The following is a 12,739-nucleotide window of genomic DNA, read 5'->3' as shown; positions in this document are numbered from 1 at the left end:
TAGAATTTTCTGAACCTAGACCTAATTACTTGTTCTATACTTGCACTGTTTGAAGTCTTTCCTTATTTGTTATACTCCAGCTATGTATGATTTCTTTCCTTACTTGTCACCTGCTCTTTACCGTTTGAACTAATTCCCTTAATTAAGGGAAGACTTGGACTGATTTTACTTTAATTGATTCCGAGATTCTCCAATCACTGAACAATTTGATTCTTACCTTATTTACCTAGCTTTCAAACTACTATATATTGCTCTCTTGTATAGTTTTGAAAGGGCAGACATTAGTTCACATCTCTCATACACTCAAAAGCTCTCCTGCTTTCTTTGTTACTTACTATAGTTACTGAATTAGTCGGCTGCAAGCCAAGGCTAATTATTACAATCTCCTGTTCTTTGCCTTTCGTTTACTCTCTTTACTGGTATGTTCCGATTTTAAATTCAAGCTTTCAAACCAATGTGTTTCCTATTGCTTCAGTTTATAATATTCCTAACTGTTTCTACCTACTGTTTTGCTGTTCAACATGTAATTGACCTATTACTTCAACTAGTTATGTCTTAAGACTTCTAGGATCAGCATGTCCTATGAACTTGTAGTATATCTAAATTGGACTCTACCCTATTTTTGAATGTTGGTTCACTTGCTATTGAGTCTCTAGTATGAGCCTTTCTTTGCAAAGTAATTTTGTTACTCTAAGTTGTTTGATTCTATGTTGGTCCTGAAATTCTTACTCTGTTGTATAATTAGCTATCCCTAATCCCATTAACTCCCTAAAGCACCCCTGATTCTATAACTATGTTCTAATTAGCACCCCTGAATCCATGTCTTACTGTTTGCACTACTGGCTACACCCTTTATTGCAAAGACTTCTGTTTGCTTGTATTGTGTGTTCCCAACCCCCCAATTACCCTTGTATGAAGGTTTGTTATGTTGTTTGATTACATAACTCTTGTCAAAAACTGTTTTACTGAACAATTCTCCTATTTACAAAACTACTTTAAGTGAGTCTTTTCAAATACTGCTTTCCTATTAAAACTTTTAAAAATCATGTCAAGCACGCCCACTCTACTCTTAGGTCCTTAAGTTCTACCCCTCTAGTGTGTGACTACCTTGGGATCCCTATGAGATCCCTCTAAACTCTGATGCGCTGGAGCTGGCTTTTCCATACTGTACTTAACCAGTTCTGGTTATAAAGTCTAGGTGTGAGCACTGTCCGGGATCCTTGAGATCCTTAGGGAACTCTGACGCACCTAGATAATGATATTTTCTATGGTATTTGGCATTTGAGGCTATTGGAGGCTTGGGAAGTCATTTGGGCTTTCTTCAGGCTCCCTATAGTTAACTTGTTCTTTTCTTTATTGTTTATGTAATTTATTAAAATAGTCTGTAATAATTATTTGTAAACCACTTTGGGGTGATTAGTGAAAAAGGGTGGGTAGCTATATCTGTGGGGTAACTCGAATAGATACCATGCCTATAGGATCATATTAATATACTTGTTATGTTTGCTTTACCATACTAGAAACCATGCCTATAGGATTTAAAGGGATTCAATATCAGAAGCCATGTCTATAGTTTTAAAAATCAACTTCATAAGTAGATACCATGCCTATAGAGTAAAGTGATTGAGTTCAATTTCTGCTACTGCATGTATTTACATCTATCTCACTGACATTGGCTTTTAACAATTAGATATCATGCATATAGGATTTAAAATCAGAAATTCCGCTTATAAAACTTAAAATCAACTAGTTTAAACAAGTCGGTCTAATTCATGTTAGTTGGCTTTGAAATAGGCCAAATCAATTGTTTGTTTCCTTAAATGAATTTTTCAAGCACTGCCTTAACTAACTATCAGTAAACAACATGCCTATAGGAACTCAAGAGTTTGTTTAAAAAACTGTTCACTATTATACTACATCAACGTAGTTATCATGCTCTTAGAACATCATTGTTCTGCGTTTAGGCAAGCCTATAAGGCGGTTTTAAATTCTACAACTCTGAAACTGTATTTTTGCTACTTAAAGTTGTTCAGATGTAACAGGTTCAAATCAATAGGCAAGTTGAATATGATCTTTCACATATTGTCCTAATTCAACACTATATAACCCCTGCTCACCTAGATATCATGTTCTATGATTTTCTCTTAAGTATTTGAATGATGCTTGAAGACGTGCACTTATTTGTTATGTTTAAGGAGGTAACTGTGAGCCTATAACTTGTTTCATTAAATGCAGTACTAACTATTCTTGATTGATACCTAGATTTTTATCCTTTAAAACCTTAGGAAAGTCTAAAAATGTCCAAAGAATAGAGGTCCTAAAATACCTCCAGGGCCACGAAGAAGGGACGGGTAGTGCACGCATATGGCATTGTCAAGGTTGCTAGAACGCTTTAGGCTATGACCAAGGGGGGGACTTGGGTAGAAAGGGATATGATGACTACGCGCTAATGTCACGTGTAGCCCCTCATTGAGGAGTATTTACCGGACATTGCATGGGGTGATCCTGTAGGCTAACCAACCTAGGACCCCTCCTTCCCAAATCCCCTTTGCTTACACTTTACTTTTCTATATGAGAACAATTTGTTCAAGCCTTTCCTTTGTCTTATTGTTTGAGTCATCTAATGTCCAAAACCTGCCGTTATTTGTAATTATGTGTTTAAAGTTATTTATTTGTTAATAGACTAGTTCATAAGTATAAGTTTGGCCGGAACCCACTATTGCGGACCGTGAGGGGTGCCTAACACCTTTCCCTCAAGGTTATTTCGAGCTCTTACCCTATTCTCTGGTAATGCAAACTAGTTACATGAGTTAATTACTCCGGGTGCCCTAACGCACCTTAATCCGTTCGGTGCGATTCTTCATGTACCCAAATTGTCAAAAGGAAATGAGTTATTACCCCCATGAATGTCGAAACCCAAACTTTTCTCTGCGGAGGAAAAAAAGGGGGTGCGACAGTAATCATGACAATGAGTTTGCCATCTGTAACTTCTCCACTACTATTTTTTTTACAACTTCCTCTGCTTCTCCGACTTACCTTGGAATACTGCTCGAGAATTTCAAAGCCTGGCCCATATGGCGTACAGTGGCCTACCTCTGCCAATTACGCTCTAAGACTGGGGAAACCCTTAATCTCATGTATATGATGAACCTCAACTCCCCAAATATTTTCTGTGGGGGTGTGCTAAACCTTAGCAAGCACGGTCATAATTCCCTCCTTATTAGCATTGATGACAACAAGAATCGTGGATGGATGGAATGATTTATTATCATTGCTACTAAGGATATCATACCAACTGCAGCCAGCTTTTCCTGAATCATGGAATCTTTTCCATAAGTCATCGGGTATTTGTTTTCCTTCCACTTAAAAAATAAATTTTTTTTCTTTGCTGACTTCTTATCTCCTTTATTCTAGTAACTCATTGGGAACCACCACGGGTTCAAGGTCTGGCCCACTGGGTTCAAAAAATCCTAGATATTGCTACTTCGGAATCCTGATGGTACAAAGAAATGGCTCCCAGATATGGATGGAAAGCCAAGAATCACGGCAAGCAAAAATCCTTTTTATTTCAATCTTAACCATACAGAAAAACTTAGGACTAATCTGTTAACCACCTTTTTGCTCCACATAGGATATCCGAAGGGTTCCGTCATGTGCCCCAACGTCGTGGCTCTGATGACCTAGATGAGGCCAGACGGATACTGCAAAATGCCCTTAATTAGAGTAGGGCTCGTGGAATACTTGCACCCCAGTGAGGGTACCTCCTCCTAGAGTCCCCAGTCCAAAAATAAAAAACTAAAGAGGAAGCGTACCTCATTGGCTGGGACTCAGGAGAAGAGAGTGAAAGAAACATCAATCGGGCTGACCATAGTTGTCATTGATGATGAATAAGGGGCTGATGATGGAGAGGCCCCCTTCAAAGAAGGAAAAGATCTTCATCAGCTCAATTGGACTCTCAATTGGGAGAGCTTCAAACTCCACCACTAGAAGAGGTTGAGGGACTCTAGAGGAAATGAATTTGGTTGAAAATGTTGATTCTCACTTTCCGATCCCTGTCGATGCCTCCAGTCAAAGGAGCTCGGCCCCTGAACTTCCTCCAACACCAACTTATGAGCCAATAATAACTTCTTTTCCATCTACGCCAACTGTGTCTCCTCAACTGGCCTTTACTAAACAAGTGTGTAATTCCCCTTCTCCACAGTTGCCCAACCACGGAAATTCGGGAAGCACTTACTCAGCACCCAATCAAGACCCTCATGGAAAACAAAGTGTCGTTCTCTTGGTTTAAAAGGGGTTCCATATACTTTACAAGCCAGTGGATCTGCCAATTACCTAAAGTCGCTAGCCTCAGAGAAAGATTAGAAAAAAATGGACTCCTTTTCTTGGGAGTGCCTAATATAAAGGCATGTATTGCTCAGCATAGGTACCAATCTATCTTCCTTCTATCTTCTTTCAATTTATACTTTGCAGTAACAACTTTGGTTCTAACCTTTTACAGGTCAACCTCCGAGGGCCTACAAAGGTTGATTCTGGACAAGAAAGAGCTTGCTTCAGAACGAGATCAACTTTTGGCTGAAATGAATCAGCTTGTCGAGCGCCTCCCAGTGCTGGAGAAAAAAACCACTCAAATAAATGACATCAAAGCCCGGTTGCAACAATAAAAACAAGGTAGGATAGCTCAAAGCCAAGAAGCCGCCCAGCTACATGAAAACCTCAGGAAGCAAAGGCTAAATAGGTTAAGCTTCATAATACTATGACTACTGTTGCCGAGCTGAGTCCTTATTCATGGAACAAGTTAATAACCCAGAGGCTAGCTTACGCTCTAAAGGGTTATGGATCAGAATCGACTTCACTCAACCATCAACGTTGAGCTTGATTCAAAAATTAGCACAATGAACGCTGAAAATGAAAAGCTCCAATGCAAGATTGATAAGCTCTGAGCAAAATTCCAACACCAAGAAGACTCCCTCGTCTTCGAGAAAACCTATGCTATGTATCATACAAAGAGGAAGACTCTGGAGGAGGCCAAGGAAGGTATTATCAACATTGATGACTGCATTGCTAAGGCCCGGGAATTGGAGACAACCGCTCGTGAGAAAATTCTTGTTCGGACCATAGCATCTGATTCTTTGAACACTAACTTAGGGTATTCAGGAACCAAAGGGGAAAACAAAAAAGATGAAAGCCTTGAACCGGCAACTGAACAAAATTCTCCTGCTATAAAAAAAGAAGACTCGTCTCTCCCTTAGGGTTTTGATAGCAAGAACTGATGTATTTTCTTTACTTTTTGTAATTATGCATAAACTATTTTCTATGTTTGGCATTTTGGTTAATAAAAGAAACTTTTGCTTAGTGCAAATAATATTCCGTTTCTTTTAATAGAAAAAGCTTTGGGATTATTTTCTCATCCGATAGCTTTTGATTCCAGGCATAAACACTTTCAGAATTTACCCTTTACCATGAGGGTTTCATAAGAAAGGGCCCTTATGTTTACAGTGTTCTTGATGAGAACATTTCATGTTCATTCTGGCGCAAGCATTTGAAGTTGTTGTTAATTTTCAAACGATAAAATAAATTAACTTACCATTTGGTAAAGAATAAAATAAAAAGGACTTTGATTTATTCTCATTATCTTTAAAAGTATAATTATATAAACATTTGATTTGTTTAAGTAAATAAAGCTGCAATACATGTGGCTAACTTGTACAATTTATTTCTACGGGGCTGATACTGCAGTTCCCGATCTTGATAAGATATTTATCGCAGTTCTAACAGTCCCCGTTTTCAAAACACTTTTAGTGTCTTGTCATGTATTATCCCCTCCCCCCACCCAGTGTTCGGATGCTAAGCCTGAGAATTCGTACATTGGAAGTCTTGCATTCGCCGATAACACTTATTTCATAGTAAGTTTGCATTGTTGTCTCATTAATGGAAACAACTTGTGGATGGGTAAATAATCTATTTCCAATGGCCATTGGAGATAATGGGGGAGGTGAGTTATGCTATCGGGCCAAATATTATTTAACCATCCACATGTTGATTGCCATACGATTTGATGCACATAGAGCTTTTGAGTGTTGATTCACCAGCTCGCCCATGATCCTTCCTTCGTAGTATGCTTTACATTGGTACCTCGTTAAAAACCTTGCCAGAAAAATCCAATTGGGAACAAAACTGGTTGAAGGAATAAAGAGTGAAGCACATACTTCCAGCAATGGCAAGGATCTTCAGCAGTAATACCTTTTGAAGTGAGTCACGTTCCAATTGCTTGGCAATTTAACTCCATCTTGATTTTCCAATTTGTATGAACCTTTACCGGTTATAGCTAAAACCCAGTAAGGTCCTTCCCATGTCGATCCCAGCTTCTCGGCATTGACTTCCTGAGTACTTTGAGTGACCTTCCTCAGAACCAAATCCCCAACTTTGAAAAATTGAAGATTAGCCCTACGATTGTAATACCTTTCCATCTTCTGCTTTTGTTCCTTCATCCTCACATATGCCAAGTCTCGGTGATCTTCAAGCAAATGTAGCTTGACCAACATCGCTTCATTGTTTGTTTGTTTGTTTGCTCAGGAAAACCTTAAGGTCGGTTCCTCCAATTCTACCCGTATCAAAGCCTCAGAACTGTACATGAGAGAAAAGGGGGTTTCTCTCGTGCATGACTTCGTTGTGGTCTGATATGCCCACAAAACACCTTGCTCATCTTGCCACTTGATCTTAGCATCTTCTAACTTCTCTTTAAGGTTTTGATCAATTACCTTATTGGTTGACTCTACCTGTCCATTAGCAATCGGGTGGTATGGTGAAGATATAATTCATTTGATCTTCAGTCCTTGCAAAAACATTGTGATTTTAGAACCTCTTAATTGTTGCCCATTATCAAAGCAATCTCTTTTGGTATCCCAAATCGGCAAACGATGTGGTCCCATATGAAATCAACCGCTTCTCATCCTGTGATCTTTTGGTAGGCACCTTCTTCAACCCTTTTTTGTAAAATAATCAATTAAAACCAAAATAAATCTTACATTACCGGGTCCTTATGGTAAGGGAACGATTATGTCCATCCCTCGTTTCATGAATGGCCACGGTGACACCACGGAATGCAAAAGTTCTGCTGGTTGATGCACTTACTGTGCATGGCATTGACATTTACCGCATCTTTGTATGAATGTCTTTGCATCATGTTTCATTCGGGGCCAATAGTAGCCAGACCTGACTAAATTGATAACCAACGCATCTGGACCAGAGTAGTTTCCATAGACTCCTTCATGGACTTCCCTCTTTACGTAGTCAGCCCCCGAGGACCCTAGACACAGAGCCAATGGTTCTTGGAATAAGCTACTGTATAACTGTCCATCATCAAGATATAATGAGATGCGTTGGTCCATAGCGCCCGAGATATATTTGGGCCTTCGGGAAATTTACCATGTCTTTGATATTCAATTAACTTGTTCCTCCAGTTCCAGAATAAGTTAGTTGAATTAACTTCACAGTAGTCGTACACATCCAACACCGAATGAAGCAATTGGACGACCGCACTAGAATCAGTTCCTCCATCTCTGTGGATGAACCCAAATTAGCCAATGCATCTGCCGCCACATTTTCCTCCCTCAGAATGTGGATGATTGACCACTCTCTAAATTGTGTAACTAATGCTTGAACCTTGTTAAATTATTGTTGCATGCACTCCTCTTTTGTGCTGAAAATTCCATACATTTGGTTAACCACCAGCTGGGAGTCGCATTTTATCTCGATGACCTCGGAACCTAGTCCTTGAGCTATTTCAAGTCTTGCAACCAAATCCTCGTACTCAACTTCATTATTAGTTAATGGTATAGTTCTAATGGCTTGCCTTAGGGTTTCCCCTAAATGAGGGATTAAAACTATCCCGAGATTGAACCCTTTTACGTTGGAGGCTTCATCCATAAACAAGGTCCAAACTCCCAATATTGTACCTGATACCAACACTGCTTCTTTAGCAGCTAAAGGCATTAATTGTCACGCCCCAAACTCAGGGAGCACGACCGACACTCAACTGAGTGAACCCGGTCAAGCAAGCCTGTAAGGTAGTTTCTACCCAAGCTCACTCATACTTTAAGAAAATCCATATCTCCATTAATTAGACAATAAAGAGATCATGCATACAATACCAATTCATTTCCATTTGTTACTTTGTTTTATAGTCTCAAAATACACACACTTTTATAATCTGAAGTGGAATAAGCAATTCAAATACAACATAACTTGGTTGACTTTCCCAGCACGGATATACAACCCATACTATGTCTACAGAGCCTCTAACAGATACAAAATAGTTTTATGATAGTGCTGACAACAAGGCCCGACTATATCTCAAAATACAATACATAAGGAACAAAAGATATATGACCCCAAAATAAAATGGGGCTCATCAAGTCTGTTGGGAAGAGGGTGAACCGCTATCACTGATCAATGTCGCCAGTTGTGGAACCATCTGCATCAATTAAAGATGCATCACCCCCGGAAAAAAGGATATTAATATCATCAAATAACACTAGTATGTATACATAAACACCCTCTCAATAGAATGAATAATAATACAAGGAGGAACAATCATAAAATCAATGGAAGTCTCAAACAATACCAAAACATCAAGTTAAGAACCAAATAAGTTTTCAAGTAAATTTCTATATTTTTAGGTTGGAGATCCTTAGTACCGATATATCATCATTTACAATACCACCATATTTTTATCACGGAGTCCGATCAAAACCCGATCGGCTAGGCCGTCTCATTTAAGACATCAACCAGAATCACAAATTTAAATTTAAATTTCAATTTCCAACACAATCACCACCATGTGTGCGGCATAGCGTCCGATCACGACCTGATCGGCTAGGTTGTCTTATTTGAGACATCATCCTTTTCTTTCAACCATTTCATTTCATACTTCTTTCATATCTTTTCATTCCATTGGAAGTAGTGGCCAAAATTATAAAGTCATTCTTGGCACATTGGCAATTTCATAATTCAAATTCTTTTTCCACTTTCAAACATTGTCATCATCATTTAAAACAACAAGTCTTTTCAATTCAAGACTTTAAATACATGTGTGAGCAAATAATCTTAGGCACATAGAGACTTTTCACACAAATTGGCATAACAACCTTCATTCGAGCTTGACTTGAAGTCTTAACATTTTTAGCACACATCCCATAATTTGAACACATCCTCAAATGATAAGATAACATGATAAAAGCAATTGGAATATATATTGAACATATATCTTTCAACACAAGAATATTCGTAATACCAATTTTATAATGATCAATTCAAGACTTACACAAATTACATGAACACAGTTGAATTCATTTCTAAGAGAAAGGTTTAGCCAACATACCTCAAATGAGCTTCCTTAAACTCTAAAATGTTCCAAAATTCTTAGCAACTTCAATCTATTTTAGAAATATAATAAATTGAACCAAAATTAGGAGGATGATCATGGTTGTAGCTCATTTGAGCATTTTATCAGACACTAGTTGTGCAAATTGGTTACAAGGTTCTTCCATAAGATTTCCTTCACTTCACAACCCAATCTTTACCCACAAACTGTATTGGTACATGCATGTATACGTAGTACTTTCACACCCAAGAATCATACTCTCAATCACCCATCTTTTACCCCAAATCCAAAATCGAACACTAGGGTATGGAACCTTACCTCTTATATGAAGATCTTGTGAGATTTTCTTAATGTATTTTAAAGATTGGACAAGATCTTGAGGAACAAAGCACTTGAGCTTCTTTCTCTCTCTAAAACACTATCACTTCTCTCTAAAAATATCAGATATCTCCTTAAAAAATGAGCCTCAAAGGGTTTTAATCAAAATAGGTCGGGTTATAACAATAGAAGAATGGACCCTCAAAATTCTGAACCAGGCTACAGACCATACTTTGCGAGCTCTGTCACGAGGTCGAGCGCGCTAAAGACCTGGCTTTGCAAGCTCTATAGCGAGGTCTAGCACGCTACAGACATAGCTTCGTGAGGGATATAGCACGGTCTAGCACACTACAAGCTGGCGACGCGAGATTAAAAAAATTCAACTCCCGAATGCGCTGATCTACCCAAAAACACCAAAAATACCATACATTATCCTACCTTGGCACCACGAAACCTTAAATTAGTTAGCAAAATTTTCTGGGACCTTACATTCTCCCCTGCTTAGGATCATTGTCCTCAAATGAGAAGTAGAGTCTGCCCCAAATGCTTATCATAACTTATTTATTTCTCACACACCTCAATCTCGCAAATTTTACTAACTCCCAAATTTTTCCGAATTTTTGGCATAGTCTCCTCTGTAATTGGGCATATCCACATATCAGAGAACCCCAGTAACCAATTTTCACAATTTCATATTTCTATAGATTAATAGAACTTTAATCGTTCATTTGTTAAAGAATTTTGAGAGTTAACAGTGCAAATTAGAGAATTCAACACATGATTTGCATAGGAACTATTAGGCGAGTCCCGAGCGTTAAGCATTAGACGTGTTTGGGGCGCACCATCGGGCGCTTGGGGGCGTAAGTCTCAAAGAACTATGCCCCACACATGAGTCTTAAGGCTTTTTGATAGTGCCATGCCCCGGGGCGAGTCCCAAAAAAGCCTTTTAAAACAGTGATCCTAACAACATATACATAATCCAATGAAGCAACATAATATGAAACAACACCAATTGTGGCCTTATAAGTAATACATTACCGAAAAGGAACACCCTTAGCATAAACAGTACAAGCGACACATAATTCGTAGGGAACAATTTCATAGAAATGATTACATAGCTATTCAAACAAATGAGGGTACTTCTTCTTCATTTCTTCATCGGCCTCCTATATGGACTCTTCAACCTGTTGGTTTTGCCATAACACTTTCACAGAGGCGATTGCTTTATTTCTTAGCTTTCGGACTTGCCTATCAATAATAGAAACTGGAACTTCTTCATAAGTCAATTCCTCATTAACCTCAATAGTTTCAACCGGAATAATGAGTGTCGGGTCTCCAACAACTTTCTTCAACATAGACACATGAAATACTGGGTGCACTAATAACATCTCAGGTGGTAGCTCAAATTTTTACGCCACCTGACCAATCCTCTGAATGATTATGTACGGTCCGACATACCTCGCACTCAACTTTCCTTTCCTACCAAACCGCATTATACCCTTCATGGGTGAAACCTTCAGGAATACCAAATCATCTTCTTTGAACTCTAAATCCATACAACAAAAACTCGAATAGGACTTCTAACGACTGTGAGAAGTTTTCAATCACTCCTTAATGATTTTAATCTTTTCCATAGCCTGATGCACGAGGTCTGGCCCTATCAATTCAGCTTCCCCAATCTTAAACCACCTAATGGGAGATCTACATCTCCTACTATATAAATCCTCGAATGGTGCCATATGAATACTAGCATAATAACTGTTGTTGTGAGCAAATTCTATGAGTGGCAAATGGCCATCCCAACTACCCTTAAAATCAAGAACACAAGCGCGCATCATATCCTCAAGCGTCTGAATAGTCCGCCTTGCCTACCCATCAGTCTGTGGGAGGCGGAAGGTTGTACTAAGATTTACCTGATTGCCCAAACCTTGCTGAAATTTCTTCCAAAAATTAGCTGTGAACTGAGCCCCTCGATCAGAAATGATAGAAACTGGAGTGCCATGCAACCTGACTATTTTCTTGATATATAACTGATCATACTATTCTGTTGTGTCGGTAGATTTAACTGGCAAGAATTGTGCTAATTTAGTGAGTCGATCCACAATCACCCAAATTGAGTGAAACTTGTGCGGAGTGCACGATAGTCCTACCACAAAGTCCATATTAATCATTTCCCACTTCCACATTGGAATTTCTACATTCTATGCCAACCACCATGTCATTGGTGTTCAGCCTTTACTTCCTGAAAATTCGGACATCTTGCCACAAAGTCTGCCACATTCCTCTTCATGTCATTCCACCAATAGACTTTCTTGAGATCATGATACATTTTTGTACAGCCCAGGTGCATGAAATACCGAGAAGTGTGAGCCTCGGTCAGGATTCTTTCCAGGAGACCATCCATATTTGGAACACATAACTGCCCTTTGTACCTTAGTGTACCATCATCCAAGAAGAGAGAAAAAGACATAGTCTTATGTTTATGAATCCCCTTCTTCAATTGCACCAACAACGGATCGTTGTATTGTTTCTCTTTGACTTCTACAACAAGCGATGATTCAACCCTATTCTACACGATTACCCCTCCTTCACTAGAGTCCACAAGATGAACTCCCAAACTAGCAAACTGATGAATATCCTTTGCCAACAACCTTTTATATGCCTCTAAGTGAGCCAAACTACCCATATATCTCCGACTAAGAGCATCCACCACAACATTGGCCTTTCCCGGGTGATACAGGATATCGATGTCGTAATCCTTGAGTAACTCAAGCCATCTTCTCTACCTCAGATTTATCTCCTTCTGTTTGAAAATATATTGAAGGATCTTATGGTCCATGAATATATCCACATGGACCCTATACAGGTAATGATGCCAGATCTTCAATGCAAATACTATCGCTGCAAGTTCTAAGTCATATGCTGGATAGTTCTTTTCATGATTCTTAACTTGCCTAGAATAAGATATAACCTTGCCATGTTTCTTTAATACACACCCAAACCCGATCCTTGAAGCATCACAATACACCAAAAACCCAT

Source organism: Nicotiana tabacum, chromosome 3 (assembly GCF_000715075.1).
Source record: "Nicotiana tabacum cultivar K326 chromosome 3, ASM71507v2, whole genome shotgun sequence".
Lineage (NCBI taxonomy): Eukaryota > Viridiplantae > Streptophyta > Magnoliopsida > Solanales > Solanaceae > Nicotiana > Nicotiana tabacum.
The sequence above is the reverse complement of the archived record's forward strand: the minus strand, read 5'-3'. Positions refer to the sequence as shown.